At 49.5% G+C, this 8,450-nt stretch overlaps 1 pseudogene; it reads right to left on the bottom strand.

Moving 5' to 3' along the window:
- Positions 1 to 1,466: 1,466 nt before the first annotated feature.
- On the bottom strand, positions 1,467 to 8,032 carry LOC146763716 (inositol 1,4,5-trisphosphate receptor-interacting protein-like 1; annotated as a pseudogene).
- Between the last annotated feature and the right edge of the window lie 418 nt (positions 8,033 to 8,450).

The raw sequence follows: 8,450 nt of genomic DNA, 5'->3' as shown, positions 1-8,450 counted from the left end.
TGGCTCTCATGGCAATACTAGGATGACTGCTGGCTCTAGCTGAGTACTGATATTTACATGTTAATTATCTAATTTCTATGTTTGTTTTCTCTAAACTACGTGGAGATCACTTCCCCCCCTCCCCCCACCTCACCCCCATCACCCACTTGCCATTCTAGTAATAAGATGCAAATAGGGCAACCGGTGGAACTATGGGACGTGTTTTGGGGGATAAAGACACCTCTAAATGGAGAACTAAACACAGCAGAGGGGGCTAGACAGGTGCCCTAGCTGAGGAAGAGGGAAACACATCCCCTGATCAATGTTTGACCTGTCACCATCACCTACGGAAGATTAGACTGGAATGAGCTGTGCGAACCAGGAACAAAGAGGCAGATTTCCCTGGTGTTACCATGAGGAAAGGAGAGGGGACAGCTGCTGCCCTGGACTTCAGTGACAGACTCTGCACACCTCCTCACTCTTCACCTACCAGTGTGCCACGAGGAAAGGAGAGGGAACAGCTGCTGCTCTGGACTTCAGTGACAGATTCTCCACACCTCCTCACCCTTTGGCTACCTGGGAAAGCTACAACAGCGGGGCTGAGCTCTGTGTTGTTCCGCTGCCCAGCTGATCTTTTTAATAACGAGCTGAACATTAATAAAGATATTAGCACTGTTCATTTCCGTTGTGCTCCTGCCCTTGAGGCACAGGCATGGCTGAGGGCCTCTGCCCGCTGCTTGTTATAAATGACCCAGACCCCAAGTGGGAATGAATTTTACACCTTTTATTGAGAACAATAAAAAGATCAGCAAAGCAAAAGGGACACCGCTGGGTGTGTGGCAAAATGCTAAAGGCTCGTGAACAAAATGGTGGCTCCACCTTTTATACACCTGATATTGCATCAGCTTTATGCATTGTGAGAAACAACGCCTCACTTCTTAAAATTTTAAAAGGTTTATTGAACTGCAACAAGGGACTGAATAAAGAAAAAGGGACAGTCACCCTTATATATCCTATTGCCGCACCAACCTCGTGGTAAACCAGCTTTGCCCACACTCATGCACATGGCACTCTTCCAACCCAGCTCCTCCTTCCTCTTCCTGACTTGATGGTAGACCAAATGTTTGTTGGATCATTGAATTTTATTTTTTTAAGAATACAAAACTGTAGGAAAACCTCCTATGGATGTATAATTTTCCTTAACAAAACTTTTGACATGTTTGAAATCATGTTAACCTTCCCAGCTCTGCCTTGGGAGATTTTAGAAGTATTTTCACTTGGCTATCTTCTTCAGAGTTCATAATAAAGGAACGAAAGAATCCTAACAGAACACAAAAAATGTCCCATGAGGAATGATTGACTTCACCTTCCTCAATTCCTGTTTGGTTGCAGTGCTGTCACCTCAAGAGCACAGCCATCGTGGCAGTGAGACGGAGAGGTGGCAGCTCTGTGGCCCACACAGTGCTGCTGGCAGAGACGGCTGCTGCCTACTCAAGGCTCAGGCAGGCACAGGAGCTGCCTTGCTGCACGGCCAGAACCATCTCGATGCTGCGGTGCAGGCCAGAGGGGCCGCTCAGCCGGAACCTGCAGGACTTGCCGCAGGGCAGCGCCGGCAGCTGCAAACGGCGCGAGTGCGGCAGGAGCAGCCAGGCCGACGCCACCAACATCTGCACCCAGCGGGTGACTTTCTCTGGGTCCAAGTAGGAGCCCGTGCAGAGGGTGTCCATCAGGTACCACTCCTGGTCGCTGGGCAGCTGGCCACCAGAGGCGTGGAGAAAGCACGTGTGCCCCAGCAGCTGCTCCCCGGAGCACAGGCACTCCAGCCCCACGCGGATGCGCTCGGCTGGCGGCCATTTCCTGCTCTCCGGGCTGAAGGAGTGGCCGGGCGGTGGCCGCAGGATGACCAGCGTGCGGTAGGTGCTGCTGTTCTCCTGGGCGCTGCAGGTGGGGCTGGTGTCCGTCCCGGCGGCCGGGTGCAGCTCCGGCATGAAGTTTCTCCGGGACAGCACTCGGCAGACGCTGAGAAGATCGTCCACCAGCTCCTACAGCACCTTTGTGCTGGGCAGGCCCTGCTGCAGAATCACAGAACAGCTGAGCTTGGGAGTGACCTTTACAGGCTGTCCACTGTGACCCCACAGCAACGAGCAGGGACATTCTGACCTAGATCAGGCTGCTGACAGCCCACTCCTGCCTTATCCTGGATGTGCCCACTGGTGATGGGCTGGGCACAGCCACAGTGCTGCCACCCTGCCTATACCCTTGACCTTCTCATGTTCACTGACCTTCTCCTTCCTGCTGGATCCCTCCTGCCTCCTCCTGCTGGCAGAGCCACGCTTTCTTCTCCTGACCAGCCAGCAGCCCGTAGCAAGAACCTGAGCCAGGACTGCTGCACTGATGAAAAGAAGCCACTGCTTTTCCATCACAGACCAGAGCAGGGCTTCCATGGTGCCACTGCTCCCCTCAATCTCCTGCAGGAGCCGCACCATCTCTTGATGCAAATATTCTTCACGCTCCAGCATACAACTGACTTCATTAATTTCAATTTCTTGATTCACCTTCATTCCAGCATGGGTGGCTAACAGGGCCAGAAGGAAGGTCAGTGTTGGAGACATGGCCTGGTGCAAGAAAGAGAGTTCAGCATGTCTGGCTGGGAGGGAGCAGGGGGCTGGCGACACCTGCAATGTCCCCAAAGCCTCTCTGGGCACCTGCCCCGCTGACATCTCCAAGCTCCTCTTCCCCCAGCTCAGAGGACAGTGCCCTACCATGAGGGTCCCAGCTCCCATTCTGGCTTTAAACCCCCAGGGCACCTTTCCCAGCTCCCATCCAGCCCAGCATTCCCCCTGCATGTGCACTCACTGGCTGCCAGAATCCAACTGCCCTGTGCTGCCCCTGGACACAGGAGCCTGTGTCACCTGTCCTCTGTGATGTCACAGCCAGCAGAACCATGTCACTCAGCTGCCAAGTGCCCCTGCTCACAGCTCCCACTGTGACCCATGCCCTGGCGTGTCACAGCCCCCAGAGCCGCCTCCCGGCCCACGAGCCCCAGCCTTGGTGCCCACTGCCGGCCTCAGCGGCTCCTGGTGTCACGATCTGCCCATAGCGGGGTGTTGTGATGGTTCGTTGGCCAATCCCAAAAGTGCAAAAAAGGCAAACAGCAGGGCACCATCAGTTTAATCACAACAAACTCACCTTTATTAGGGACCAAAAGAATACATGTGATATTGGGATCAGAGAGGAAATAGAAGAAGAGAGAGAGAAAAGAGGAGGATGGGAATAGCTATTGACACAGGTGAGATCCTCACTGGTCCAGATGATGGGGATCCATCTTAGTGTGGTGGGGAAAGTCTCCAAAGTCCTACCTAACCCAGGGGTCCACTTATAGTCCACTGAGGAAAAAGGGGAGAACATACAGAACAATAAGAGTTTATTGAAACTGCTGTGGGAGAACAGGTGAGTCCACTGAAACCCCCAAGCAGGATGAACACAATAAAGAATAAGTCCATTGAAGTTACTGGAGAAGAACAGGTCATGTCAATAGTGGTCACACCACCATTCCCTCCATCCCTCCACTCCCTATGGCAGGGGTCTCAGTCTCAGTCCTTGGGGAGAGGGTTCTTGATCTCCGTCTGTCATGGTGGTAACAAGGGAGATGAGGGGTCTGCAGTGAGAGACAACCAGAGTCACCCCAACAGTTCATTTGGCTTAAGGATGGAGAGTGAAGCAGGAATTGCAGTAGGCCACTCTGTGCTGGGTCCACGCTGGGTCTTTGCCAAGTCCTTGCCAACTCCTTGCCAAGTTCTTGCCAGGCTCCTTTGGAACAGCCAACATGACAGTGCAGTGGCTGCACCAGCACTGTTGCCTTCTCCAAGCCGGAACTGCAGTGGGAGAAGGGAGTTCCTTCTCATGGCAATTGGCAGAGAAATGAGTGAGGGTCTTCAGACGGCCTCTTATCCTCACCTGAGTGCAAAGCCAGCCACAGGAGCCCCCCAGGGTGTTCTGGATCCAGGCTGCAGACATCACTGAAATGGATGGGGACTGGAGCTGGATCTTCCAGTGCTCACCACCCTTGACTGCCCTTGAGATGAGCCTAAACCTCACCTGCAGCAACCTGAGCACATTTACCCTTCTTGCCCATCCGTGCATGTGATGTTCCCACATCACACACAAGCCCTTTGCAGGGAGTGACCAGCTTCCAGCTGATCTGCTACCCTGCCCTTGCTTTTCTGTTTCCCTGCAATGAACTTAACAGATTGTGAGAATCCCAGCAGAGCATTTGGTTCTCAAGAGCTCTTAGGCAAAAAAGACCTTCACCAGTCACTACTGTGTGCATAGAGAAGGAGGTGCTGACAAACAGAAGGCACAGGCAGGGCTCTGACATAAGAGCTCCTGAGCTGTAGGATTCCATGCATTGTTCTTCCCAGCTGCTTTTCTCATATTTTGTACAGTTCTGGACAGGGCCTGCTGCTGAGAAGGTAGGAGGGATGTCTCAGCCTCAGCCACAGCAGCTCAGTGTCAACAGTGGGAGCAAACAGCCAACAAAACAAAACCAGACAAGGGGACATCTTCTGCACGGTGCCGAGTCAAGGTTCTGCTGCCAAACCACCCAACAGCACTTTGCACTGACTCAGGATCAGCTACACGTGTTCCTCCTGCTCCAAGGGAGCTGGTGCTGGTGCTGTTTGCAGCGCTTTCCCCCAGCTCTGGGTAGTTTGTTCAGTTGTCCTGCAGAGCTGGACACATGATGGACCTCAGCGACTCCTCAAGGGAGCAGAGATCATGAGGGAGTTCATGAGGGACATGCTGGATGTGCCATTGTCCTGAGGGTGCTCGTGGTGCATGTGCCATTGCTACCATCTGTCCTTAAAAAGCAAGACATCCCTAAATAAACAAGTGCCCAACATGGCACAGTGTCTACAAAGTGTCAGGAGTCTTTGCTGTCATTGCTGTCCTTTGCTGTCCTGGCTGGTCCTATGCGGCTTCTCCTGCCCCACCTTGCTGGTCTGGCTGCCTGGGGCCACAGCTGACAGAGAAACCAGGGCTGGAGCCATGGTGGTAGAAACCCCTTTCCTGTGCTTCTCATATTTTTTCTTGGCATTTCCCTAATTTTCTATTTCCTTTTCTTTCATCTTTCATGAAAAAAAAAAAAAAGTTGTATTATCGCTTTGAATTCTCAACATGTAACCTCCTTTGTGTTTTAATCTCACTTTCAGTTATATTTAGAAGTGAATTTCTTTCTGCAGTTGTGGGTCGAGACTCCTTAAGCCTATCAGAACGTCCTGCTTAGCTACTTCCCACATTAAAGTCATTGCTCCATAAATTCTAGAAAATTCAATATAAAGATCATTTTTGCCTAAGAGTCACATATCTGTTGACATGGAGTTTACAACACATCGTTCATGTCTATGTCTACAGGGCTATGTTGTAGTGCTTCCACATCCTGGCCCAAAATCTGTAATTCCTTAACTGGGGTTTGAATTTTGGATTGCCTTACATCTATCTGTGCATGTGTTTGTGCATCTACAGGAGGGGGTGTGGTAGAAGTGTCAGAATTAAAAGCAAGATGTTGCAAAGAAAAGTGGCCTTACTAGAAATGTGTTCAACAAAAACCCAAACCAACAAACTGTAATAGCTAACAGTCTTACAGTCTCAAGTCAAACTTACTTCCATTAGAGTAAAATATTGTGAGCTAAGAGCTGTGAAATAGCAGGATCTCCAAGTTACAGGACTAGTTTAAAAACCAAAGAAATAGCACTGAAATGTTTCGTTTCAAAAATATACTTTACCTGAATTGCAAACATGACAATTTTTATTTTCTCCTGAAGCATGATGATAAATGCAACTTCTTTTAAAAAAATTCATTGGAAACCCAGGACTTAAACATCTTTTGATCATATGGTGATGATTAAGAAAGATATTCTCCTTTTGATCTATCTGTGATGCTTAATCATGAACTTACGGAATTTGCCAATTCATTTTATAGCAATTTCACACCTTTACTCACATTCCCAACTTTGTGGTTTAGTTCTGAAAATTAGCTTATGTTCACTGAACAATGCAGCAACTTGTTTTGACTCTGATTGGCTTTCTCAGATGTAATTCGTTTTATATATGATTTTGTTTGAAAAAATGAAACATTGGGGCAGCTATTGAGCTGTTCTTATGTCCCAGAGTAAATAAATAAAAATCCATCTGTTTTATAAGACCAGGTTGTACAAAAAGCCAGATAAGGTGAATTACGAGGTGGTTAAAATTCAAATATTCTTGGAGCTGTAAGTCTGAAGTTCGTCTCCTCTCGCATGGGAAGAAATTAAAGAGAGAGCAAACCAAATACTGCTGAGAAAGTTTGTCTTATTTCTGGCTGCCCAAAGCAGCTCAGCTGCCTAGTGCGCCCAGCTCATACATCAGGTGCTGAAGCATGAATGTGTTTCAATCCTCAAATGAAGTTGAAATCACTTTGGAAAAGCAGTTTATGACAGCACACACATTTATGGTGTCAAACATGTTTTATATTCATGTCTGTTGGTGGAGCTTGTGCTGCCGGGTTGGGCAGCACATCCTTGACTAAGGTTGATTCTGTTTCTGGTTTGACAAAATTATTTCTAGGGGATTTTTTCCCTCTTCTTCAATTATTTTCAGCTGCCATTGTTACATTACTTCTGTTGTTGTTTGGTGAATTATGAAAAGGAAAGGATAGGAATCAGCCCAGGCATAAACAGGGGCAAAGGCTCATTCAGCTGCAGTAATACCAAAATTTCAATTGAGTCCACAGTGCTACAGCGTGGATGAGCAGAAATGCCTCCTGGTAACTGATCAGGGCTCCGGCAGCATAAACAGTGGCCCTGTTTTGTTTTGTGAAGGCACAAGAGGCAAAGATCCCAGGCTGGGATAGGAAGTTGTTACTGGGAACCACAACAATATTGAGATGAGAAGGAATAAGACAAAGAAACGACTTACAGGGAAAACTGTGACAACACTGACCCAGCTCTTCCAGGCCATGTATTTTCTCCTACCTGGAAAGGTCACCCTTCTCCTATGGGAAGAGAGAGAGCTCCTTTCTTAGTCTCTGGCAATGATGCAAGGTGGGATCAAAGATAATGATGGGGACATGGCCAGACTCTCGTGTTCTTTGGTCCCACCTTGCATCATTGCCAGGTGCAAGCAAAGGGACAGGTGTCTTCCCAATGTGGATCTTGGGGAAAGTGGGCCACCAGGTCTCTTCCCAACATGAATCCTCTGATGGGGGATGAAGTTGGAACAGAGGACAAAGCTCATTGTGCAGTGGGGGCAGTTACAGGGCTTCCCTTATTGGTGGGTTTGTTGGTGTTGGTCAAGGATGATGGCCAGGAGAAGCTCTTCCCACTCTCCAGACAATTATAGGTTGTCTCCCAGTGTGGATGTGCTTGTGGGTGGATCATCTGGTGAAAGATCAGATTGGAGCTCTGGATTAAACTCTTCCTATGTGCCTCACACTCATAGGGCTGTTCCCCAATATGGATTTTCCGATGGCGGATCAGGCTGCAGCTCCAGCTGAAGCTCTTTTCACATTCTAAGCATTTGTAGGGCTTCTCTCTTTCATGAAGCTGCTCATACACCACCAGGTCCGAGCTCCAGCTGGATCTCCGGCTGCCATCCTGGCATAGGGTGGGTCTTTCCTCCTTGGAGCACCCTGAGCTGGGTTTGGAACTCCTCCTTGAGCAAGATCTCTGGGAATCTTCTTCCCCATTGGATTCTTGCACTGTGGAGCTGCTCAAAACAGCCTCTTGCACGAGGTTCTGCCATGGGGATTTGTCCTTCTTGGTCTACATCCTCAGCTCCTTTTCTGGGGGAGGAGGGACAAGGAGAGGATGGGATTTGTCTCCAAGCCAGGAGAAGGGGAAAGAGATATCTTCAATCTGTCCCCGGAAGGATAATGCTGGCAGCGGGGCTGTCCTGCAGCCGGGGGTGGTGCTGGGCTGGCAGATGGAGGAGAGAGGAGGAAAAGGGCAGTGACTTTGTCCTCACCTGCCTGGGTGTTCTGGGGCATCTTCCTCTTCCTTTCTGCCGGCTTGTTCATCCAGTCAAGATTTGGGAAAGGGAATCCTGTACTGGGGTAAAGCAAGATGAGAGTACATTGTGTTGGTGACATAGCCCACCGGAGTCCCGGCTACCTCTGTTGGCACTCCGGCACTGTGCCAGGAGTGGGGAACAGCTGGGAACTGGGTTCTGCCCACAGCTGGACCTGAAGAGCCAGCAGAATCAGCAATGTCAGGGACTGGGCAAAGGAGAAAGGAGAAGGCTCTCTGTTCTGAGGTTCCACAGGGACGAGTTTATTCCAGATGAAGGGGACAGGTCAAAAGGGCCCTAAGCACCTCAGTGCATGGGTTAAAATACTATCACAAACCAGGGGGCAGATAAAAAAAAAAAAAAAAACCCAATAGAGAAACTTCAAGGGTAGAACAAGGGGATTACATCAGTAGTGTGGGACCAGTCAG

This window comes from Lonchura striata, chromosome Z, assembly GCF_050655825.1.
Source record: "Lonchura striata isolate lonStrDom1 chromosome Z, ASM5065582v1, whole genome shotgun sequence".
Taxonomy (NCBI): domain Eukaryota; kingdom Metazoa; phylum Chordata; class Aves; order Passeriformes; family Estrildidae; genus Lonchura; species Lonchura striata.
Note: the sequence above shows the minus strand (reverse complement) of the source record. Positions and strands in the feature narration are given on the sequence as shown.